Below are 25,860 nucleotides of genomic sequence, written 5' to 3'. Positions count from 1 at the left end.
GCATTTCTGTTTTTCTGAGTTTGACAGCTTTCATTTGTTTACCAAATGCAGTTATACACAAATTTTTGACTGCTTTTCTAACTAAATGCTTCTCTTCTGTCCTACAAGTGTTAGTTCTTGTCTGCAACTTGATCATAGCTACCCCCAGGGCCCTGGTCCCACTCTCAATAGAGAGTCATGGCTGTGTATCCTGAATGACAGCCTGGGACACATCACACTTTCCCCTCCTGGTCTATAAAATAGGGACTGAACACATCCTTCCCAGCTCTATAATGCTAGGACCTACCAACTCCCTTTTCTCCCTCTGTTTCTTCTTTCCATGGCAGGGGTACTCAGATATTTCTTTTATTTACTTATTTATTTTTTGAGATGGAGTGTTGCTCTGTCCACCAGGCTAGAGTGCAGTGGCATGATCTCAGCTCATTGCAACCTCCACCTCCCAGGTTCAAACGATTCTCCAGCACCAGCCTCCCGAGTAGGTGGGACTACAGGTGCACGCCATCACATCTGGCTAATTTTTGTATTTTCAGTAGAGATGAGGGTTTCATCATGTTGATCAGGTTAGTCTTGATCTCCTGACCTCAGATGACCAGCCCGCCGTGGCCTCCCAAAGTACTGGGATTATAGGCATGAGCCACCACCTCTGGCCTCAGATATTTCTTTCACTAACAAATCATAAAGTTTTATTTTCTTATACAAAATTGAGAACCCCACAGTGGGGTACCATTGGCCTCATAGGATAAAGATGAACAGTCAACATCTGGCAAGTATTATGTACCTGACTGTTCCAACTGTGGCATACTCATTTAACCCTCCGAAACAGTCCCATTGTACACATTTTGGAAAAGTCAAATAACTTCCCCAAGGTCCCACAACCGCTCAGTGAGTTCAGGCAGATGAGCAAACAAAGGCTTAGAGTTCAGTTGTCTGAGGCTACACTGCTGGACAGTGGATGAACCTGGAATACAAAGGCTCATTCACTGTCCAGCACTAGAGTTTAAATAGAGTTTAAATTTTGTTCCGGAAACATGAGAGTCACTGAACCACGCAGAAGTGAGGAGTCTCTATCAGATGTGTTTGCAGTGAAGTCTCTGCACAATAGAGAAGGGCTGATGGAAGCAATGGGACCAATTAAGAGACATTATGTTGGGAGGCCAAGGTGACTGGATCATTTGAGGTCAGGAGTTCGAGACCAGCCTGGCCAACATGGTGAAACCCCATCTCTACTAAAAATACAAAAATTAACCTGGCGTGGTGGCGGGTGCCTGTAGTCCCATCTACTTGAGAGGCTAAGGCAGGAGAATCACTTGAACCCAGGAGGTGGAGGTTGCAGTGAGCCAAGATTACACCATTGAACTCCAGCCTGGGCAACAGAGAGAGATTCTGTCTCAAAAAAAAAAAAAAAAAGAGAGACATTATGTTCGTCTGGGAGAACAGATAAGGCTAAAGGCAGTGGAAATGACTAAAGTGGATGGAAAAGTTTTGTGATCATTTGGGAGACAGAACAGGAAGTGTTAGCTGATTAGATGTGGAAGAACAGGGGAAGTAAAAGGAAAAACAGGCTGCTAAGGCTCTAGTTGGAAGGACTGGGTAAATAACAGCGACTTTCTCCTACACAGAGAATGTAGGAAGAGGAAGCGATATGGGGAATAAGATAGTTTTCAGCTGGGCACAATGACTTATGCCTGTAATCCCAGCACTTTGGGAGGCCGAGCTGGGTGGATTATGAGGTCAGGAGTTCGAGACCAGCCTGGCCAACATGGTGAAACCCTATCTGTACTAAAATTATAAAAAATTAGCTGGGCGCAATGACGGGCGCCTGTAATCCCAGCTACTCGGGAGACTGATGCAGGAAAATCACTTAAACCTGGGGGGTGGAGTTTGCAGTGAGCGAGATCGTGCCACTGCACTCTAGCCTGGCTGAAAGCACAAGATTCCATCTCAAAAAAAAAAAAAAAAAAGATAGTTTTGGACTCTTAAGTATTACATTGAAATGGAGTATTACATTGAAATGGAGTTCTCTGATAGAAAGTTGGATAGAAACTTCTATAGGCTAAGTCCATTCTGTGACATCACAACTCATGTTTTAAAAAATACACACCATTTATGAAATTTCCTAAAATTTACATACTAAATTTTAGTCATCATTTTCTTATGACAACCTATTAGTTACTACTTTCTTAGAGTAACTTTGAATTTACGATCGTCGTGAATGAGGTGTCATGTAAAATAAAGCTGTTATATAAAAACAACATTTAAATTTTATTGTCTGTCATCAGAGCACATAAAAAACAATTGAAGGCATGGATATGGCAGGGATTGCTTTAAAAAGCTGTGCCTTATAAGGGGAGTTGGAAAGAAAGGAGACCTGGGGGCCGGGTGTGATGGCTCTTGCCTGTAATCCCAATGCTTTGGGAGGACTAAGCGGGCAGATCACTTGAGGTCCGGAGGAGTTCGAGACCAGCCTGGCCAACATGGTAAAACCCTGTCTCTACTAAAAATACAAAAATAAGCCAGGCTTGGTGGTGGGCACTTGTAATCCAAGCTATTTGGGAGGCTGAGGCAGGAGAATTGCTTGAACCCAGGACACGGATGTTGCAATGAGCTGAGATGGTGCCACTGTACTGGAGCCTGGGTGACAGAGCAAGACTCTGTCTAAAACAAAAAAAAAAAAAAGAAAAGAAAAAAGAGGCCGGGCGCAGTGGCTCAAGCCTGTAATCCCAGCACGTTGGGAGGCCGAGACCGGCGGATCACGAGGTCAGGAGATCGAGATCATCCTGGCTAACACGGTGAAACCCCATCTCTACTAAAAAAATACAAAAAACTAGCTGGGCGTGGTGGCGGGCCCCTGTAGTCCCAGCTACTCAGGAGGCTGAGGCAGGAGAATGGCATAAAGCTGGGAGGCGGAGCTTGCAGTGAGCTGAGATCTGGCCACTGCACTCCAGCCTGGGCGACAGAGCAAGACTCCGTCTCAAAAAAAAAAAGAAAAAAGAAAAAAAGAAAGAACACTTGGGGAATAGGGAGATTTAAGTGGCATTAAGTAAAGCCTGCAAATGTGAGCAGTGAGAGTTGAGGTACCTGAGTGTTCAGAAACGGCTGATGGGGTGAGTCTCATCACAATGGGGATGGCGTCTGCTTCTCATTTCTCTAATGGCCGTACCTACCACAGCACCTGGTCAACAGGGACTCGATACCTAATACCCCAATGAACACAGTAAAATTCAGCCAGTTCAAAAATATGTCCATACCCACCAACTTCCCTCATGGAGTTTTACTTCTTTCACTTACTGTAATGTTTTGAAGTTCATCCCTCCTATGGCTTGTATCCATAGTTTCTTTTCTTTGTATAACTGAGCAGCACTCCACTGTACGCAAGACCACATGGGTCTATCCATTCTCTAGCTGACGGACACTGGGTTGTTTCCAGTTGTTGCCTGTAGTGAATGAGGCTGCTGAGAACATTTATGTACACCTCGTTTTGGAACACATGCTTTCATTTCTTCTAGATAAATTCCTAGGGCTGGAATTGCTAAGTCAAATGCCTAATTTATGCTTAACTTCTTTTTTTGCCTTTCTTATTCATAGAAAATATTATACTGATACATAATATTGAACATTTCTATGAGGTGCATGTGCTGTTTGGTTCCGTGCATCCACCATGTCATCATCAAGTCAGGATATTTGGGGTATGGCCTTGAGTATTTATCATTTATATGTGTTGAGTGTATTTCAAGTTCTCTCTAGTAGCTATTTTAAAATATACAATACGTTATTGCTAACCATAGTCACCCTACTCTGCTATCCAACATTAGAACACATCCCTTGCATCTAACTGTGTGTATTCATTAACCAACCTCTCTGCATTCCCTTCTTATACCTGGAGGAGAGAGGAAGGAGGGAAAGGAGCTGTGGGTGGCTGAATTAGGGCCCAGGGATGGCTGTGTCCCAGTCCCGGGACCTGTCCATGTGCTGTGTTGTGTGGCCACAGGGACTTTACAGATGTGAGGATGTGAAGGACTTGAGGTGGAAGATGATCCTGGGTTATCTGGGTGGGTCCAAGGTGGGGTCCTTATAAGGGAAAGAAAGAGGCAGGAGGGTCAGAGTGAGAGCAGGTGTAGGGCTGGAGAAAAAGAAAAGAAGAGAAGGAGCGAGGGTGAGAGAAGACGGTGGGGGGTGGGGAGAGAGAGAGAAGAGTGGGAGAGAGATTTGAAGATGCTGAGCTCTGACTTTAAAGTAGGAGGACGGGGACAGGAGCCCAGGGTGTCCTCTAAAAGCTGGAAAAATCCTGGAAATCGATTCTCCCCAGAGCCCTCAAAAGGAGCCTGGCTGGGCTGGCACCCTAATTTTAGCACTCTAGGATTCATTTTGGACGTCTGACTCCAGACCAGGGAATCAAAGTGCGATTTTTTAAGCCTCTAAATTAGGGGTCATTTGTGACAGCAGCAGCCACAGCAAAGTCAAACAGGAGCCATGGGAGAGACTCCCTGGGATGCCCCGAGGGTCCCTCCCTGGCCCCACCCACAGAAACACAGGCCTGACCACTGCTGGGGCCCCACCCCTCTAACACCCCGCTCAGCAGGAACCATGCAGGAGGGGCTGGGTGTGGCTGGGCCATGTTCTCTCCCCTCACACCTTCTTCTCAGAGAGCAGCTGGAGCCCCAGACCCAGGGAGCCTCCCAGAGAAATTCCCAACACAGGACCTGGTTTTCCACCTGAGGCTCAGGATCCAATGGAGAAGTGTTTCCCAAAAATGATGCTTCCTCCAAAGATGGCCAGTGACTTTCTGTGCCAAACATCTGAGAAAATCTCCATGTCCTAGGGCTGCCAGGCAGTCACCTGTGCACATGTCGGAGCCCAAATCCCATCAATAGTGAGGCCTTGAGTAAAACACATCCCCACTGGCCAGGCGTGGTGGCTCAAGCCTGTAATCCCAGCACTTTGGGAGGCCGAGACGGGCGGATCATGAGCTCAGGAGATCGAGACCATCCTGGCTAACACGGTGAAACCCTGTCTCTACTAAAAAATACAAAAAACTAGCCGGGTGAGGTGGCGGGCGCCTGTAGTCCCAGCTACTTGGGAGGCTGAGGCAGGAGAATGGCGTAAACCCCAGAGGCAGAGCTTGCAGTGAGCTGAGATCCGGCCACTGCACTCCAGCCTGGGCGACAGAGCAAGACTCCGTGTCAAAAAAACAAAACAAAACAAAAAAACACATCCCCACTTTTAATTATGATGAGATGCCTGGCCTCAGCATTGAAAACACCAACTTCCCTCAAGCAAAGACTTGTTTAGTCTCTTAGAGATGATGGAGCACACCAGCCTGAACAACATGGTGAAACCCTGTCTCTAATAAAAATACAAAAATTGGCCGGGCATTGTGGCACTACCTGTAATCCCAGCTACTCAGGAGGCTGAGGCAGGAGAATCGGTTGAACCCGGGAAGCAGAGGTTACAGCGAGTTGAGATCATGCCATTGCACTCCAGCCTGGGTGACAGAGCGAGACTCCATCTGAAAGAAAAAAAAAAGGAAAGAAAGAAATGATGGAGCTATCACCCCTCTTGCACTGGTTCCTGGTGGAGCTCAGAGCCTATCTTTTGCAAGTGTCCTGAGCCTCTTGCAGGCCTTTCATGTGTGTTTCCTTCCTGGCTTCCTCCTATTTTTCTCACACCTCTGAACCTGCTGTCAGGTGAAAAATCGAGGCGGGCCCAACATTTAAGAGCTCATGAATTTCATGGTGTTGGAGTGTCCTGGACAGTCCAGCCCTTGGGGGTGGGGAGTTGGGCAGAGAGGAAGGAGGGCATTCCAGGGGACAGGGCCAGAAGCAGAGGGACTCCAGGCCCAGAGTAGGATTTCCAGGCTGAGGAAAGACAGGCCGTGGGTGGGTAGAGGATCCAGACCAGGACAGGGACAGAGGGTGTATTTGGAGGTTCAGCCACAAATAGCTCCCTCCAGAAAGCAGGCAGTGAGTGGGGGCTGAGCTGCAAGAAGGAAGGGGAGGAGGGAGAGAATGGATGGACCGGTGTTCAGTGAGCCGACTCCTCCTATCCTGGCCTATTTCCCCAGGGGACACACCTGGGAGACTGTGATCCTCTCCTCCAGGTTACTTTCCCACTGGTGCCAGGATTCCCCCAACGCCACACTGAGAGCCCAGCAGAAGCATCAAATCATATGAGAGATAAGAAATGAAGAGAGGGAACAGGATTTCTGGTTGACCAAGAGGATATTTATTGAGGGTTTACTGGGTACAGGGAGAAGGGCTAGATGGCTTCGGATCCAGAGAGAGACCCCTCCCCTGGGATCGTGCAGCTCCAGGACCCTGTGGGTGGGGTGAGGGTTGGGAACCTATGAACATTCTGCAGGGGACACTGTCTTAACCACGGTGTTCCCTTCATGGGTGACCTGGTAGCCATAGCTTCTGTGGGACCTCCACTGCTCGGGAGTCAGGCTCAGGTAGCTGCTGGCCGCGTACTTGTTGTTCTCTGTTTGGAGGGCGTGGTCATCTCCACACCCTGGGTGATGGGGGTACCATCTGCCTTCCAGGTCACCGTCAAGATTCCTGGATAGAAGTCACTCATGAGACACACCAGCGTGGCCTTGTTGGCTTGGAGCTCCTCAGAGGACAACAGGAACAGAGTGACCGAGGGGTTGTCCTTGGGCCGACCTGTGTGGACAGAGGAGGGGGTGAGAGACGGCAGAGGGAGAGTGGGGTGTTGTGGAGCGCCTCTCTCTGTCTAGTCTCTGGGAGGGTTCATGCTGTGGCCGTCTGGTCCACCCAAGGCCTCTCCTTCCCACCTCATTCCCCTCTTTTCCACTGGAGCCCTCTGGAGAGCAGACAGCCCTGTACCTTCCTAGGGGCCTTCCCAAGTCACCTTTCCCAGGCGTCCTGGTCCAGCTCTTTCCTCTGCAGTCTCAGTTTCCCCATGTGTACCCAGGGCAGGCTGTGTTCCCTCCTTCCAAACAAAAATATTTGGCCTGGCACAGTGATTCATGCTTGCAATTTCAGCACTTTGGGAGGCCGAGGCTGGTGGATCACCCGAGGTCAGGAGTTCAAGACCAGCCTGGCCAACATGATGAAACCCCGTCTCCACTAACCATATAAAAATTAGCCAGGCATGGTGGCGGGTGCCTGTAATCGCAACTACTCAGGAGACTGAGGCAAGAGAATCTCTTGAACCCAGGAGGCGGAGAGTGTGCGCCTGTAATCCCAGTTACTGGGGAGGCTGAGGCACGAGAATTGCTTTTCAAAGAGACACAGGTTGCAGTGAGCTGAGATCTCACCACTGCACTCCAGCTTGGGTGACAGAATGAGATTTTTTTTTTTTTGAGACCATCAGTGCTATTTTATCTTCAGTGTCTTATGAGTAAACGTCTATAATTGTTTATTGCACTAAGTTTATTATTTTTATTTTATTAAACTTTAGGTTCATGGGGCACATGTGCAGGTGTGTTCCATGAGTACACTGCAAAATGCTAAGGTGTGGGCTTCTAGTGAACCCATCACCCAAACACTGACCATAGTACCCAACAGGTAGTTTTTCAACATTTTCCCTCCTGCCCTCCCCACCTGTGGAGTTCCCAGTGTCTGTTATTTCCATCTTTATGTCCATTTGAACCCATTGTTTAGCTATTTATTTATTTATTTGAGACAGTCTCGCCCCTTCGCCCCGGCTGGAGTGCAGTGGCTCCATCTTAGCTCACTGCAAACTCCCGCCCCCGGGTTCAAGAGATTGTCCCGCCTCAGCCTTCTGAGTAGCTGGGATTACAAGCATGTGTCATCGCACCACGTGAACTTTTGCATTTTTAGTAGAAATGGGGTTTCACGATGTTGGCCAGGCTGGTGTCAAATTCCTGGTCTTAAGTGATCCACCTGCTGTGCCCTCCCAAAGTGCTGCACCTGGCCCATTTTTAAATAATAATTTTCTTTCATTTTATTTGCTAATAGTTTACAATAGAATTATATAATGCACTTTTTTTGGCGGGGGTGGGACAGGGTCTCACTCTGTCACCCAGGCTGGGGTGCAATGGCTCAATCATGCTTCCCTGCAGCCTCAAATTCCTGAGTTCAAGTGATCCTCCCACCTCAGCCTCCCGAGCAGCTGGGACTACAGGCACACACCACCATGCCCAGCTAATTTTTCTATTTTTTGTAGAGACAGGGTCTTGCTATGTTGCCCAGGCTGGTCTCAAACTCCTGAGCTCAAGCAATCTGCCCGCCTTGGTTTCCCAAAGTGCTGGGATTATAGGCATAAACCACTGTCCCTGGCCTAATAATGTAGAATCTTACTGAATGCTTCATAATATGATTTTAAAAATTTGCATTTGAAATGTATTTAAATATGTAGTTTGATCTTTTGAAAAACATATGAATTCCTAACAGATTATAAAATACTAGTTGTGCCCAGGAGGTGGAGGTTGCAATGGGCAGAGATCACACCACGGCACTCCAGCCTGGGTGACAGAGCAAGACTCCAACTCAAAAAAAAAAAACAAACAAACAAAAAAAAAAACTAGTTGTGTTAGGGTTCAAACCAGAGAAGCAGAACCAGTAGGATATACAGATTCAGATATAGATTAACATATAGAGACACACATCTGCATAGATAGATTTATTAATAAAAGGTTGGCTTCTGGCCAGGCACAGTAGCTCACACCTGTTAGGAGTTTGAGACCAGCCCGGCCAACATGATGAAACTCTGTCTCTACTAAAAATACAAAAATTAGCCAGGCGTGGTGGCGGGTGCCTATAGTCCCAGCTACTCAGGAGGCTGAGGCAGAAGGATGGTGTGAACCTGGGAGGTGGAGCTTGCAGTAAGCTGAGATCGCGCCACTGCACTACAGCCTGGGTGACAGAGCGAGATTCCATCTCAAAAAAAAAAAAAAAGTCCGGGCAGGGTGGCTCACGCCTGTATTCCCAGCACCTTGGAGGCCAAGGCGGGTGGACCACTTGAAGCCAGTTCAAGACCAGTCTGACCAATATGGTGAAACTCCAACCCTACTAAAAATAAAAAATCAGCCGGGCGTGGTGGCGCATGCCTGTAATCCCAGCTGCTCGGTAGGCTGAGGTGGAAGAATTGCTTGAACCTGGGAGGCAGAGGTTGCAGTGAGCCAAGATCGTGCCACTGCACTCCAGCCTGGGTGACAGAGCGAGACCCTGTCTCAAAAAAATAAATAAGAAAGATTTTTAAAATAAAACACTTCTAATTTTTTAATTACTTTTTTCTTTAGCAGCACATTGAGAAGTTGAGTACACTTTTAATTTTGAAAGTTTTAGAATTATAGACAAATTGCCAAGACAGCAGAGAGTTCACACATACCCTTGTATCTGGCTTCCTTCTTATGAACATCTTAAATTAGTATGGTAAATTGCTACAGGTAAAAACCTGGCTGGGCATGGTACCTCACGCCTATGATCCCAGCACTTCGGGATGCCAAAGTGGGAGGATTACTTGAGTCTTGGAGTTCAAGACTAGCCTAGGCAATATAGTGAGACCATGTTTCAGTTAAAAAAACATTTAAGGCCAGGCATGGTGGCTCACGCCTATGATCCAGCACTTTGGGAGGCCAAGGCAGGCCGATCACCTGAGGTTGGGAGTTCAAGACCAGCCTGACCAACATGGAGAAACCCCATCTCTATTAAAAATACAAAATTAGCCAGATGTGGTGGCTCATGCCTGTAATCCCAGCTACTCGGGAGGCTGATGCAGGAGAATCGCTTGAAACCAGGAGGCAGAGGTTGTGGTGAGCCAAGATATCACCATTGCACTCCAGCCTGGGCATCAAGAGCAAAACTCCATCTCAAAAAAACAAATTTTTTTTAATGAAAAAAATTTTGGAGAGATGGGGTCTTGCCCTATTGACCAGGTGGGAGCACAGTGGCATAGTCACAGCTCACTGCAGCCTCAAACTCCAGGGCTCAAGCAATTCTCCCTCCTCAGCCTTCCTAGCAGCTGGGACTGTAAGTGTATACCACCATGCTAACTAAAAAAAAAAAAAAAAAAAAAAAAAGAAATTTAGAAAGATGTGGTCTCGCTATGTTGCCCAGGCTAGTCTCGAACTCCTGACCTCAGGATCTCCCCACCTTAGCCTCCCAAAGTGCTAGGATGTGAGCCACCATGCCCAGCCCCAATAAACCAATACTGATACACTGTTATTAACTAAGGTTCAGCTTGATTCAGATTTCTTTACTATTTCCCCTAATGTCCTTTTCCTGTCCCAGGATCTCATCTAGGGGACCATACTATGTTTAGTTCTTAAGTCTCCTTAGGATTGCTGGAGTGCAGTGACTCCATCTCGGCTCACTGCAACCTCCGACCACTGAGTTCAAGCGATTCTCCTGCCTCAGCCTCCCAAGTTGCTGGGATTACAGGCACCTGCCACCGTGCCCGGCTAATTTGTTTGTTTTTTTGTGTGTGTTTTTTCATTTTGTTTTGTTTTGTTTTGAGAGGGAGTCTCCCTCTGTCGCCCAGGCTGGAGTGCAGTGGGGCAATTTTGGCTCACTGTAACCTCTGTCTCCTGGGTTCCAACAATTCTCCTGCCTCAGCCTCCCAAGTAGCTGGGATTACAGGTGTGTGCCACCACACACTGCTTTTTTTTTTTTTTTTTTTTGGCAGGGAGGACGGAGTTTGAGATGGGGTTTCACCAGGCTGGTCTCAAAACTGCTGGCCTCAGGTCATCCACCCACCTCAGCCTCCCAAAGTGCTGGGATTACAGGTGTGAGCCATCTGCCCAGCTTGGCTAGTTTTTTTTGTTTTTTGTTTTTTTAATGCAGTAGCTGGGGTCTTGCTATGCTGTCCAGGCCTCCCAAAGTGCTAGGATTACAGGTATGAGCCACCGCTCCGTTCCTGGCCTAGGGGGTCACTGTGATACCCTGTTTGAAGGTGATGGGGCCTGGACAGGGCAGAGGCTGTGATGGGAGCCCCCTCTCTTCCCTTCCCATCTATGACTCTCACTGCCCTTGCCCAGTTTTCTCCGATTCCAGTTATTTAAATTTTTTTAGTTTCTTAGAGACAGGGTCTCACTCTGTTGTCCAGGCTGGAATACAGTGGTGTGATCATAGCTCACTGCAGCCTCCATTCCTAGGCGCAAGTGATCCTCTTGCCTCAACCTTACAAGCAACTGAGATGATGTGCATGGGCCACCACGCTGTGCTAGTTATTTATTATTGGGTAGAGACAGGGTCTCCTGTTGACCAGGCTTGTCTCGAACTCCTGGCCTCAAGCATCCTCACACCTTGCCCTTCCAAAGTGCTGGGATTACAGGTGACCCTGCTCTGCCTCTCCAGTCCCTGACCGTCCCCACAGGCCAGGCCCAGAAAGCCCAGCAACGAGGGAGCCAGGCTGGGGCAGGAAACACGCAGCAGCCTCCTCTCACACTCATTTTATTTGGGGGCAGGTGCGGGAGGACCTAGGCCTGAAGAGGGGCAGAGGGGCTAGAGACACCTGGCCATTCTGGCTCTGTCCCGTGTGTGTGGCTTCCCTGAGGTTTCACCAATGATCACAGAATGACGGTGCTAATGCTCAAAGTGGCCCCGGGCAAGGTGGAGAGGGGAGGCCAGGAAAGCAGTGGGGCTGTAGGGGTTATATCTTCAGGTGGCGCTCATTGGCTGTGTAGATGTCCTCATCATTGGGGTTGAGTTTGAAGGTGCCCTGGGCCCACTCCTCAGCCACCTAGAGCAGGTAGCAGCAATGCCAGGGGTCAGGTGAGCAGGCATCAGCAGCCGAGAGCCCCTGCCCCGGTCCCATCCTATCCCTGATGACTGACTGTCCCTGTCCAGGAGCTGAGTCCTGGAAGTGCACCCTGGGAGGGGGCATCTTGGGCCCAGCACACCTTTACCCATGAGCCATGTGGGCCACAGGGTCATTAAAGGAGTGAGGCGGCCATCAAGGCACACAGTTAAACAGCACTTGTGTATATAATTAGTTCAATGTAAAACCATCCATCTCGGCCTTGGTGAGAAGCCCTGCCGGGTCACTCTGGCCAGGAGAGCAGGAACAATTAGTCTCGCCTCCACCCTCCAGAACAGCGCCTCTTGCAGAGTCCTCGGGAAACTCACCAAGTCTGATGGCAGCAGGGGCATCAGATCATTCTAACTGGGAAGACAAGGAGGCTCAGACCTTCCCAGAGTCACCCTGGGAGTGAGCACGGCCACGTGGCTGAACACAAGACAGAGCCAGGATGGAGTACAGTGGCGTGACCTCGGCTCACCGCAACCTCCGCCTCCTGGGTTCATGAGATTCTCCTGCCTCAGCATCCCAAGTAGCTGGGATTACAGACACGCACCACCACACCCGGGTAATTTTTGGATCATTAGTAGAGAGGGGTTTGACCATGTGGGCCAGGCTGGTCTTGAATTCCTGACCTCAGGTGATCCTCCCGCCTCGGCCTCTGAGAGTGTTGGTATTACAGGCGTGAGTGACTGTGTCTGGGCTTGAAGTTGGGGTCTTTCCCACCACATGGCACCACCCCAAGGAGATGGTGGCAGGGCCTCAGGCACCCCTGGGACCAGAGCCGAGCTTCTAGAACCTTTCCTGCCACTGACCAAGGTGCCAGGTGCCATCCTAATTGATGACACAACCCTCTGGGGTAGGCATCAATACAATTCCACTATGCAGAAGGGGAAACTGAGGCACAGGGAGGCATGCAGCCTGTCCTTACCTGGGGTGGGAGAGCCAGGGCTGCAGCCCAGCAGTCTGAAGTCAGAACCCATGCTCTTCACCGCTGTTCCACCAGGGCCTCTGGTCTTGGCTCTGGTGTCCTGAACTTCTGCTGCAGGGGCAGGCAAAGAGGCACTGACGGTCTCCACCAACCCTAAGTGCCCTGCAACTCTCTCCCTCACAGCTTGGAGTCAGACTAAGATCCCAATTCCTACCGCTCCCTTGGCTCTGAAGAGCATGCTGACACTCCCCATTGTCCCTGGCCTTCTAGGAGGTCACTGGGTGACCCTTTACTCCCCAGGAGCCAAGGGCAGAGAGATGGCACGTAGCATCTACGTTTTGTTCTTATTTTTGAGACAAAGTCTCACTCTGTCACCCAGGCTGGAGTGCAGTGGCACGATCTTGGCTCACTGCAACCTCCGTGTCCCAGGTTCAAGCCTGATTCTCCTGTCTCAGCCTCCCAAGTAGCTGGAATTACAGGCATGTGCCACCACACCTGGCTGAGCTTTGTATTTTTAGTAGAGATGGGGTTTCACCATGTTGGCCAGACTGGTCTCGAACTCCTGTCCTCAGATGATCCACACACCTCAGCCTCCCAAAGTGCTGGGATTACAGGCATGAGCCACCGAGCCCAGCCCATTTTGTCATTTAAAAAACTTTTTTAAAATTCTTTTTTAGAGACAGGGTCTCACTCTGTTACCCAGGCTGGAGTGCAGAGATACCATCATAGTTCACTGCCGCCTCAAACTCCTGGGCTCAACCAATCCTCCTGTCTCAGCCTCCCCAGTAGTTGGGACTACGAGCATATGCCACCACACCTAGACATTTCTGAAACATTTTGTAGGGCTGGGCGCAGTGGCTCACACCTGTAATCCCAGCACTTTGGGAGGCCGAGACAGATGGATCACGAGGTGGGGAGATCAAGACCATGCTGGCCAACATGGTGAAATCCTGTCTCTACTAAAAACACAAAAATTAGCTGGGCATGGTGGCGCTCGCCTGTAGTCCCAGCTACTCAGGAGGCTTGAAAGGAGAACCACTTGAACCCGGGAGGCAGAGGTTGCAGTGAGCCAAGACAGTGCCACTGCACTCCAGCCTGGGTGACAGAGGAAGACTCTGTCTCAGAAAAAAAAAAAAAAAATTGTAGAAAATATGTTGAGACAGGATCTATGTTGCCCAGGCTGGTCTTGAACTCCTGGGCTCAAGCAATCCTACAGCTTCTGAAAGTGCTGGGATTATACGCATGAGCCAAGGGGCCGGCCACATCTATGTTTTAAAAGCAGGCAGAGGCCAGGGAACGGGACAGATCGGGGAGGGGTACAGAGTACCTGCGAAGCAGCCCTAGTGCCCAGGACTGGGAGGAGGGTGGGGTGGAGGTGGGCACATCACTTCACTGACGTCCTTTTTGTGGATGCAACTCTACAATGGCCAATGGGGACATATGTCTTCCTCTGTCCCCCTGCAATGCCCCAGACCTCTGTTAACCACCTAGCCTGGGGCCTATTATAAAAACCCAGGGTTGGGAAGCCCAGGTGGGTGGATCCCTTGAGGTCAGGAGTTTGAGACCAGTCCGGCCAACATGGGGAAACCCCGTATTTACTGAAAATACAAAAATTAGCCAGGCGCAGTGGCGAGCAGCTGTAGTCCCAGCTACTTGAAAGTCTGAAGCAGGAGATTCACTTGAAACCTGGAGGAGGACGTTGCAGTGAACAGAGATGGCGCCACTGCACTCCAGCCCGGGGGACACAGCAAGACTCCTTAAAAATAATACAGTACCTGTGATAACCTTGTTTTGAGCATTCAGTCAGATAAAACATTTGCAAATTGCATACATCATATGCATAATACATATTCCTGGTGCTCAGGAAGGAATTGGGAAATGCCAGCGGTTACCAAGGGAGGGCTCGCAGGGGATAGGACATGCTTTAGCTCCACTCCTGGTTCCTATGTGCACCCCAGAGACCTCTACCATGCTCTGGCCCCGAGCTGTGAGCTGACCCCTCCATGCCCAACAGCCCCAGCTGCCAAAGGACTTTGCCCTGCAGAGAGAGCCTCCGCCCCCACCCCATCTTTTGAACTGGTCCTGCTCATCACGCCCCAGCTGCCCCACCAAGCCTAGATCTCCCACACAGCACCAGGTGGGGCCCTGGATCTGATCACTAGAGCCAGCCAGTCAGAATTGGACCCAGCCTGCCCCTCAGCTGGGAGCCTGGCACCACCTCCCCCAGCGGGCTCCCGGGCCACCCTGCCTGGGTTGTTAGTAATAAAAACAACTGCTTAATACATGGGACTGCAGCCAAACCAATTAGTACCAACCTAGAGGAAAGCCTGGGGCAGGCTGAGGTCACCTGGAGTGCTGGGCTTGTCCGACTGCAGATCACTCTGCTCTAGGACCAAGTGCCTATCCTTACTGGCAGGCATAATAGGATCCCATGGGGAAATCAGAGTGAGGTGCCTCCCCTTGGGCACTGAGAGGGGAGGCCCAGTGTGGTAGCAGAAGGTGCTACTACGAGCCAGGACATATCTGGGCCAGAATGGTCTCTTCAGGGCCAGGGGTGGGGCACTGAGCTGGGCTGGGTTGAATGAGCAACAGTCAAGGTCGAATGTACATGGGAAATATCAATTTTGGTTTTGGGGTTTTTGTTTGTTTTGTTGTTGTTTTTTTTTTTGAGATGGAGTCTGGCTATCGCCCAGGCTGGAGTGCAATGGCACAATCTTCACTCACTACAACCTCCACCTCCCAGGTTCAAGTGATTCTCCAGCCTCAACCTCCCTAGTAGTTGGGATTACAAGCTCTTGCCAACATGCCAGGATAATTTTTCTATTTTTAGTAGAGACACAGTTTCACCATGTCGACCAGGTCTCAAACTTCTGACCTCGTGATCCGCCCACCTCGGCCTCCCAAAGGTGCTGGAATTACGGGAATGAGCCACTGCACCCAGCCCGTCTGGCCCGTTTTTTCTTTTCTTTTCTTTTCTTTTGAGACGAAGTTTTGCTCTTGTGGCCCAGGCTGGAGTGCCATGGCACGATCTTGGCTCCCTGTAACCTCCACCTGCCGGGTTCAAGTGATTCTCCTGCCTCAGCCTACCTAGTAGCTGGGATTACAGGCACCTGCCACCACCCCCAGCCAATTTTTGTATTTTTGGTAGAGATGGGGTTTTACCACGTTGGCCAGGCTGGTGTGGAACTCCTGACCTCAGGTGATCCGCCTGCCTCGGCCTCCCAAAGTGGTGAAGTTACAGATGTGAGTCACTCCTCCCGGCCCCTTGCCTGGTCCAATTTTTTTTTTTTTTGACATATTACAGGATTGTGGCAACCCTGTGTTGAGCCAGTGTATTTGTGCCATTTTTCCAACGGCACATGCTCACTTCCTGTCTTGGTTCATTCTTGGTAATTCTTATTGCATTTCAGTAATTCTCATTGCCTCCCAAATTGCTGGAATTACAGGCCTGAGCCACCGCACCTGGTGGTTAATTTTTTTTTTTTTTTTCCTGAGATGAGATGGAGTCTCCCTGTCTCCAGGCTAGAATGCGGTGCCACGATCTCAGCCCACTGCAACCTCTGCCTCCTGGGTTGAAGCGATTCTTCTACCTCAGCCTCCCCAGTAGCTGGGACTACAGGTGTGAGCCGGCAGTTTTTGTCCTCCTCCTCCTCTTCCTCCTGTTTCTTTTTCCCCCTCCTCTTCCTCACAGGCATGAGCCACCTCACCTGGCCTGGCTGTTTCTTCCTCCTCCTCCATTTCTTTTTCCTCCTTCTCCTCCTCACGGGCATCAGCCACCTTGCTGGGCCTGGTTGTTTCTTTTTCCTCCTTACTTTCTTTTTCTTCCTCCTCCTCCTCCTCCTCCTCCTCTATTTCTTTTTCCTCCTCCCCCTCCCCCATATCTTTTTTTTCCTCCTCCTCCTCCTCACAGGCATGAGACCTTGCACCAGCCTAGCTGTTTCTTTCTCCTCCTCCACCTCCTCCTCCACCTCCACCTCCTCCTCCAACACCTCCTCTAACACCTCCTCTTTCTCCTCAAACACCTCCTCTACCTCACCTCCACCTCCTCCTCCTCCTCCTCCACCTCCCCCCCCCCCTCCCCCTCCCCCCTCCTCCTCCTCCAACACCTCCTCCTGCTCCACCTCCTCCTCCAACTCCTCCTCCTCCTCCAACACCTCCTCCTCCTCCAACACCTCCTCCTGCTCCTCCAACACCTCCTCCTCCTCCAACTCCTTCTCCTCCATTTTTTTCCTCCTCCTCCTCTGTTTCTTTTTCCTCCTCCGTTTTTCCTCCTCCTCCTCCATTTCTTTTTCCTGCTCCTCAATTTCTTCCTCCTCCTCCTCTGTTTCTTTTTCCTCCTCATGCTCCTCCATTTCTTTTTCTTCCTCCTCCTCCACCTCCTCCAACTCCTCCTCCTCCATTTCTTTTTCCTCCACCTCCTCTGTTTCTTTTTGCTCCTCCTCCTCCTCCATTTCTTTTTCTCCTCCTCCATTTTTTCCCCCTCTTCCTCCTCCTCACAGGCACAAGCCACCACGACTGGCCTGGCTGTTTCCCTTTCCTCCTCCTTTCCTCTTCCTCTCCTCCTCCGCCTCTCAAATTGCTGGGATTACAGGCATGAGCCACCACTCCTAGCTGTTTCTTCTTCTTTTTCCTCCTCTTCCTCCTCCATTTTATTTTATTTTATTTTTGATGTAGAGTCTCGCTCTGTTGCCCACGCTGGAGTGCAGTGGTGCAATCTCAGCTCACTGCAACTTTCACCTCCTGGGTTCAAGCAATTCTGCCTCAGCCTCCCAAGTATCTGGGATTACAGGCGGCAGCCACCATGCCCAGCCAATTTTTGTATTTTTAGTAGAGACAGGATATCACCATGTTGGCCAGGCTGGTCTCGAACTACTGACCTCATGATCCACCCTCCTCAGCCTCCCAAAGTGCTGGGATTACAGGTGTGAGCCACTGCTCCCCATCAGATTTTGTTTTTTTAATAGAGATGGGATGTTGCTATATTGACCAGGCTGGTCTCGAACTCCTGGCCTGAAGTGATCCTCTCGTCTCTGCCTCTCAAAGTGCCAGGATGACAGGTGTGAGGCACCATGCTCAGCCTATATGTAAATAAATACAAGTGTTTGTATCTTTATGTCTACAGAGATGTCACTTGATATTTTAATTGTTACTTTAATATTTTAATATCAATATCATGACAACAATTATCAAATACAACATCCAATTAGAATAACAGGCATTTCTGATCTCCCACCTCAGCCGCCTTCTTGTGTGGTTTTTGAGGTTAAAGGTTTTTGGTTTTGGGTTTTTTGTTTTTTTTTTTTTGACAAGACCTAAAAATAATCTCTGAATTCTGAGTGTCTTCAAAGACTCCCTCCCCTTTGCATAAATACTTTCATAGACAGTTGTTTTATTACTTAAAATAAACTTTATTTAAGTATAGTTTGCATACAATACAATGCACTTATTTTAAGTGTATAGGTTTTTTTGAGACAGGGTCTTGCTTTAACTGTACAGTTTGAAGAGGCTTAGCAAATGGATATATCTGAATACTCACTGCCACTATCAAGATATAGAACTTTCCGGCCGGGCGCGGTGGCTCAAACCTGTAATCCCAGCACTTTGGGAGGCCGAGACGGGCGGATCATGAGGTCAAGAGATCGAGACCATCCTGGCTAACACGGTGAAACCCCGTCTCTACTAAAAAAATACAAAAAACTAGCCGGGCGAGGTGGCGGGCGCCTGTAGTCCCAGCTACTCGGGAGGCTGAGGCAGGAGAATGGCGTAAACCCAGGAGGCGGAGCTTGCTGTGAGCTGAGATCCGGCCACTGCTCTCCAGCCTGGGCAACAGAGCGAGACTCTGTCTCAAAAAAAAAAAAAAAAGATATAGAACTTTCTGCTGGGTGCAGTGGCTCATGCCTGTAGTCCCAACTTTGGGAGGCTGAACCGGGAGAATTGCTTGAGGCCAGTACTTCCAGGACAGCCTCAGCAACATAGGAGATACCTGGCTACAATTTTTTTAAAAAATTACCCGGGCATAGTGGCATGCACCTGTGGTCCCAGCTTCTTAGGAGGCTGAGGCCAGGAATTGGAGGCAGCAGTGAGCTATGACCACAATACTGTACTCCAGCCTGGGCGACAGAGCAAGATGCTGTCACAAAAAAAAAAAAAAAAAAAAAAAAATTAAGGCCAGGTGCGATGGCTCATGTCTGTATTCCCAACACTTTGAGAAGCCAAGGTGGGAGCATTTCTTGACCCCAGGAGTTCCAGACCAGCCTGGGCAATATAGTGATATATCATCTCTACAAAGAATATTTAAAAATTTAGCCAAGCGTGTTGGCAAAGGCCTGTGGTCCTAGCTACCTGGGAGGCTGAGGTGGAAGGATCACCTAGGTTCAGGTCAGGAAGGCTGTTGTGAGTTGAGGCAGGACCACTGCACTCCAGCCTGAGCAACACAGTGAGAACCTGTCTCAAAACAAAAACAAATCAACAAAAAAGAACTTTCCCTAGGTCGGTGCGGTGGCTCATGCCTGTAATCCCAGCACTTTGGGAGGCCAAGGCAGGCTGATCACCTGAGGTCAGGAGTTCAAGACCAGCCTGTACTACATGGTGAAACCCTGTCTCTACTAAAAATATAAAAACCAGTTCGGTGTCACGGTGCATGCCTGTAATCCCAGCTATTCAGGAGGCTGAGGCAGGAGAAATGGTTGAACCTGGGAGGCAGAGGTTGTAGCGAGCCGAAATCGAGCCACTGCACTCCAGCCTGGGTGATAAAGTGAGACCCTGTCTCAAAAAAAAAAAAAAAAAAAAACCTTTCTCATTACTCCAGGGAGTTCCCTCTGACCCCTTCCAGGCAATCCACCTTCCAGCCCTGACCCAGGCAACCACTGATCTGCTCTGTGTCACTATGGATTAGATCTGGTGTTTCCAGAATTTCACATCAATAGAATTATATGGGATGCTCTTTTGGGTCTAGCTTCTTCCACACAGCATGTTTTTGAGATTCATCCATTTTCTGCATGTTTTAGTATCTTGTTCCCAAGTATCACTTTTAGCAACAGGAAACAGAACAAATTTCATGAGTATATCAATTACACTCCTTATTCGGGCAAGAATCTTTGAATCAATTTTATGACATGAAATGGTGTCTACCACTTTGCAGCTGCTGAAAAGAAGAGACACATCCTCGCGTGCAATGGGACGATCTCGGCTCACCACAACCTCCACTTCCTGGATTCAAGCGATTCTCCTGCCACAGCCTCCTGAGTAGCTGGGACTACAGGTGTGCGCCACCATGCCTGCTGGATAATTTTTGTATTTCTAGTAGAGACAGGGTTTCACCATGTTGACCAGGCTGATCTCAAATTCCTGATCTCAGGTGATCCACCCGCCTCAGCCTCCCAGAGTGCTGGGATTACAGGTGTGAGTCACCACACCTGGCCTCTCTTTCTTGTTTCCCTGAAATTCCTTTTCTCTCACAACATTATCAAGCTCAGTATCAATTTTCCATAAGCTGCAAAAAAAAAAAAAAAAAGAAGGCCAAGGAGCTCAAAACCTAACATATGAAAAGGGAAAAGGCAAGAAGGGAATTTTAAACAGGTGGAATGAGGGACATATAATGTGTTTCTTGGTTCTGCCTGATATAAATTTCTAACTGTAGCCTGGGCAGCATAGCAAGATCCCATCTCTACAAAAAAAAATACAAAAACCAGCCAGGGGTGCTGGTACACACCTGTGGTCCCAGCTACTTAAGAGGCTGAGGCACAAGGATCTTGAGCCCAAATTGAGGCTGCAGTAAGCTGAGATCACATCACTGCACTCCAGCCTGAGTGCCAGAGTGAGACTCTGTCTCAAAATAAAAAGAAAAAAGAAAGAAATTACTTTGTTTATTTCTCTGAATGCCTGTGGTCTGCAATTCTCCCGCCTCCAGTCACCCAAGTAGCTGGGACTACAGGTGTCTGCTACCATGCCCAGCTAATTTTTCTGTATTTTTAGTAGAGACGGGGGTTTCTCCATGTAGGTCAGGCTGCTCCTGAACTCCTGACCTCAGGTGATCTGCCCGCCTCGGCATCGCAAAGTGCTGGGATTACAGGTGTCAGCCATCACGACCAGTTGAAAGTTTCCATTTGTAGCAAGTTCCTGGGCGATAATTATGATGGCCAAGAATGACAATCTGAGAATGACTGCTCTGGAAGATTTTATCTGTGACCCAGAGCTATGACCCTTTTGGGGATTTGGTGTCACGTCCTCACTGCTGGAGTTTGCTTCTTTAGTTAACAAAATCTGTCATTGCTCCCAAATCACCTGGTAGGGCTTATTCATTCTTCCTTGAGTTGAGCTGCTTTATCTTTGTCGTTATTAAAATGTAAGTTTCAAAGATTTCGCTTTTCTTTTAGGGACAGGGTCTTGCTTTTACCCAGGCTGGAGTGCAGTGGTGCCACCACAGCTCACTGCAGCCTCCCGCTGCTGGGCTCAAGCGATCCTCCCGCATCAGCCTTCCAAGTAGCTGGGACTATAGGCACACACCACTACAACCGGCTAGTTTTTTGCTTGTTTTTTAGATAGAGTCCTGCTCTGTCGCCCAGGTTGGAGCGCGGCAGCACCCTCTCAGCTCACGGCAACCTCCACCTGCCAGGTTCAAGCGATTTTCCTGCCTCAGCCTCCCGAGTAGCTGCATTACAGGCATGCGCCACCATACCTGGCTAATTTTTGTATTTTTATTAGAGATGGGGTTCCACCATGTTGGCCAGGCTGGTCTCAAACTCCTGGCGTCAAGTGATCCACTCGCCTCAGCCTCCCACAGTGCTGGGATTACAGGTGTGAGCCACCGCACCCGGCTTGGCTTGTTTCTTTTTCTTTTTTCTTTTTTCTTTTTTTTTTAATGTGGTAGCTGGGATCTTGCTATGTTGCCCAGGTTGGTTTTGAACCGAACTCCTGGCTTCAAGCGATCCTCCTACCTTGGCCTCCCAAGTGTTGGGATTACATGCGCAAACCACCGTACTTGGCCTTTAATTTCAGACCCCTCTTGTCAGGAGTTTGGTGAGATTTATGTAGGAGAGGTCTCTGTGTTACCATGGGCTCTCTACTAAACACTTGCCGTGTGCCCAGCCTGGCCTCACGGCCTTCTGCAGGCTTGGTGAGGCCATGCCTCCCTTGACTGCAGCACAGGGCAGGTCCCCTCCAGGCCCCACATCCCAGTCACCCTCCCCTCAAGGTCAGTGTAGGGGAATTTATCTGTACATCACTCTCTAGGGTGGAGGAGGTGTTGGTTTTGCAGGAAGCTAACCCAGTGCCTGGCATCACATACTAGCTGGGTGACTGACTTTATCACTCCATACACCATGCCCCTTAGGAGGGCATAGGTCACCCTTGCAGCACTGGTACAGACCTCAGCTGAGTAATACCCCGTGATGGTGCCTGGATAATGGTCAGGGAAAGGTGGGGGACAGCAAGGGAATGAGGCAGAGGCCAAGGGACGCTGGGAAGGAAGGGAGATGGACAGCGACTGACAAGACCACCCATGTCCATCAGGTCCCACCCGTCCTGCCAATGACACCCAAGGCAGGAGGTCATTTTCCCCCACCCCAGCCAAGACCCAGGGGAGACTCCGCGATGTTGCCCCGGTGGGTCTTGAACTCTAGCCTCGGCAATCCCTGGCTTAGCCTCCTGGAGTAAGCTGGGTTATAGGCATGCACCATCCACATATGCTTTTTCTTTTCTGTTTTTAGGGAGATCACTGTGGTTTTTATTATTTGTTGTTTTTTTTTTTTTTGAGGCGGAGTCTGGCTCTGTCGCCGGGCTGGGAGTGCAGTGGCGGATCTCAGCTCACTGCAAGCTCCGCCCCGAGTTCGCCCATTCTCCTGCCCTCCAGCTCCGAGGTAGCTGGGACTACAGAGCCATGCGCTTCAGCCGTCTAGTTTTTGTATTTTTAGTGAGGCGAAGGGGTTTCACCGTGTGTTCGCCAGGATAGTCTCGATCCTCCTGACCTCGTGATCCAGCCCGTCCTGCCGGCCTCCCAAAGTGCTGGGATTACAGGCTTGAGCCACCGCGCCCGGCCGTTTTGTTTTGTTTTTTGGAACAGTCTCACTCCGTCACCCAGGCTGGAGTGTGTGGTTTTATTGTTGTTGTTTTGTTTTGTTTTTTGGAACAGTCTCACTCCGTCACCCAGGCTGGAGTGTAGTGGCGCAATCTCAGCTCAGTGCAACCTCCACCTCCTAGATTCAAGTGATTCTCCTGCCTCAGCATCCCGAGTAGCTGGGAATACAGGCATGCCCCACCACGCCCGGCTAATTTTTCTATTTTTAGTAGAGATGGAGTTTCACCATGTTGGCCAGGCTGGTCTCAAACTCCTGACCTTAGGTGGTCTGCCCACCTTGGCATCCCAAAGTGCTGGGATTATAGGCGTGACCCACCACACCTGGCGGGTTTTTTTGTTTTTTGTTTTTGTTTTTTGAGATTGCCTGGGCTGGAGTGCAGTAGTGAGATCATGCACACTGCAGTCTCAAACTCCTGGGCTCAAGCGATCCTCCTGCCTCTAGAGGCCTCTAGGTGTACATGACTACACCTGGGTAATTTTCAATTTTTTTTTTTTTTTTTTGAGACGGAGTCTTGCTCTGTTGCCCAGGCTGGAGTGCAGTGGCGCCATCTCGGCTCACTGCAAGTTCTGCCTCCCCGGTTCACGCCATTCTCCTGGCTCAGCCTCCTGAGTAGCTAGGACTACAGGCACCCGCCACGGTGCCTGGCTAATTTTATTGTACTTTTAGTAGAGATGGGGTTTCACCGGGATAGCCAGGATAGTCTTGATCTCCTGACCTCATGATCTGCCCACCTTGGCCTCCCAAAGTGCTGGGATTACAGGCGTGAGCCACCGCACCCCGCCTCAAATATTTTTGTAGAAACAGGGTCTCACTATGTTGCCCAGGCTGACCTGGAATTCCTGGGTTTCAGCAACCTTCCCGCCTCAACCTCCCAAAGTAGAAATATCAGTACTGTTGTGATTAGCCACCATTTATTGAGCACCTACTGTTGCTCAGTCCTGTGCTAGGGATTCGATGTATGTTATTACAGCCTTCTATGAAGTCAGCAATATCACAATATCACGCCTATTTCACAAATGAGGAAAGAGGTTCAGAAGGCTCAAGTTACTCGTACAGAAACCGAGTCTGTTTGGCTCCAAAGTCCAGGCCCTGCCCCCCTGCCCTCTCCCATGACCCAGAAGCTTGAAGGGCACTGAGAAAGAGGAAATGAATTGCTAGCTAATGAGGGCCAGAAGGTGCTGGAACCCAGAGCTCCTGCTTCCCGGAGTTCCCTTCATCAAGCATCAAACAGCTTCTTTAATCTGAAGGGTCCAAAGCAATGGCCTCATAATCTAGTGCCTTTTGGAGGGAGGCCGACAGCTATTATTACCCCCTACTGCCAGATAAATCAACTGAGGCCCAAGGAAGGAAACCTGTGCCTGGGACTCCCGCATCTCAGTGGTCGGGAAGAGAAGTGCCAGAGTCGCTGATCCTAAGGAGCAGCGTCCAGTGAGACAGGAAGGGATCAGGCACCGGGGTTGCTGGAGCCACGGGGCGACGTCCCCTTTTTCCTGGCTCTTTCCACATGCCACAGTCAAGGACAATAATACTTTAGGGGCTGAGACTTATTCTACAAACAGGGACAATTGCTGTAGCAGAAAGGGTGTGGTACGGGGTGGGACCTGACAGGACATGTGGGAAGAAGGAATGAAGAGGTGGGGGTCTGAAGGCGTGGGAGCAGTTTTTCTGGCCAGGCAGGCATCACTGTGAGGTCAGCGCAGAGCCACTCTACTCCTAGTAGCGTGGGTTGTTGGGTTTGCCATAAGGGCTGCCTGGGGACACTGATTAGTCCCGGTAAAGGTGACTGCTGAGCTCCAGAAGATGCGCCTGGGAGTGCTGGGGGTGAAGGCTTCCTGAAGACGGATTCCCAGCAGGGTGGCCGAGGCAGGTCTGGTGCCCCCACCCTCTCGTTTCGAGGCTGGGAGGACCGGCGTCCCTGAGGTCCCACTCACCTCCGAGGCCATGTTGGGCGGGTCCTCGTCGTCCGGAAGCTTGGGTCCTCCAGGTATGGAAGACAAGAGTTGACTGACGACCTCCTCGGCCAGCAAGGTCCCCGGGCCGGGCCGACTACGAGCTCAGGGCGTTGAGCTTGGCAGAGCGCAGCCCTTGGTTACGCGGACTGAGCGCGCGCCACGGTTCTTGGCGTCCTCCGCGCCCGTCCCGCCCCTCCGGCCGCGGCGCACTCACCTCCGCCTGGCCGCGCGGACAGTGTCGCGCCCGCCACTGGCCTGAGTTTTTCGGGCCTGGATGGCATCTGCTGGCGCCCGGCCCTGTCCCCGCCCCTGGAGGCAGCCGTGCCAATAGGAGGCCGCCTGGCGGGGTGGGCGTTGCCTCCGTCCTCCAATCCTGGCTGTGGGCGGGGACACCCCCGGCTGAGCTGTAGACTGGCGGTCCCGGGACCGCGAAGCCGGCGGGGAAAGGGTCAGGTGCACCCCGGCGGGGAAGGGGACGGAGCTGGGGTTGGGAAGGGTGGTGCCTCGGCGTTCGCGCTGTGGCCAGCAGACATGCAGGGGACTGGAGACTCTGGCCATGGGTAGAGGCTATGACATCAGGCCTGGGCCTGGCGGGTTCAAGAGATACATAAGATGAAATGGCATGTTCGCTCATTCATTCATTCATTCATTCAACAAACACGTAGGGAGCACCTCTATGTGCCAGATACAGAGTTAGAAAGGCATCCAGGAAAAAGGAAGGAGCATAAGAAATAAAGCCTGTGCCAGGCGCGGAGGCTCACAGCTGTAATCCCAGCACTTTGGGAAGCAGAGGTGGGAGGATCGCTTGAGGCTATGAGTTGGAGACCAGCCTGGGCAATATAACAAGACCTCGTCTCTACAAAAATTTAATTAAAAAAAGAAAATAGCCGGGCGTGGTGGTGCACCCCTGCAGTCCCCTAGCTACTCAGGAGGCTGAGGCAGGAGAACTTGAGCCCAAGAGTTGGAGGCTACAGTGAGCTATTGTGCCACTGCACTCCAGCCTGACTCCTCTAAAAAAGAAAAGAAATGAGGCTGGGCATGGTGGCTCATGCCTGTAATCCCAGCATTTTGGGAGGCTGAGGTGGGCGGATCACCTGAGGTCAGGAATTTGAGACCAGCCTGGCTAACATGATGAAACTCCGTCTCTATTAACTGGGTGTGGTGGTGAGCGCCTGTAGTC

At 50.2% G+C, this 25,860-nt stretch overlaps 1 long non-coding RNA gene and 1 pseudogene across 1 annotated transcript; both read right to left on the bottom strand.

Moving 5' to 3' along the window:
- Nucleotides 1-2,962: 2,962 nt before the first annotated feature.
- LOC116270683 lies at nucleotides 2,963-4,962 on the bottom strand. The gene is made up of 3 exons (XR_004178841.1): nucleotides 4,713-4,962; nucleotides 3,289-3,434; nucleotides 2,963-3,194 (listed from the first exon to the last, which is right to left on the bottom strand). It is a non-coding gene; the product is annotated as an uncharacterized LOC116270683 (long non-coding RNA).
- A 1,241-nt stretch (nucleotides 4,963-6,203) lies between these two features.
- LOC103881030 lies at nucleotides 6,204-25,517 on the bottom strand (annotated as a pseudogene).
- Nucleotides 25,518-25,860: the final 343 nt, after the last annotated feature.

Source organism: Papio anubis, chromosome 16 (assembly GCF_008728515.1).
Source record: "Papio anubis isolate 15944 chromosome 16, Panubis1.0, whole genome shotgun sequence".
NCBI lineage: Eukaryota > Metazoa > Chordata > Mammalia > Primates > Cercopithecidae > Papio > Papio anubis.
This window is presented reverse-complemented; position numbering and strand designations above follow the sequence as displayed.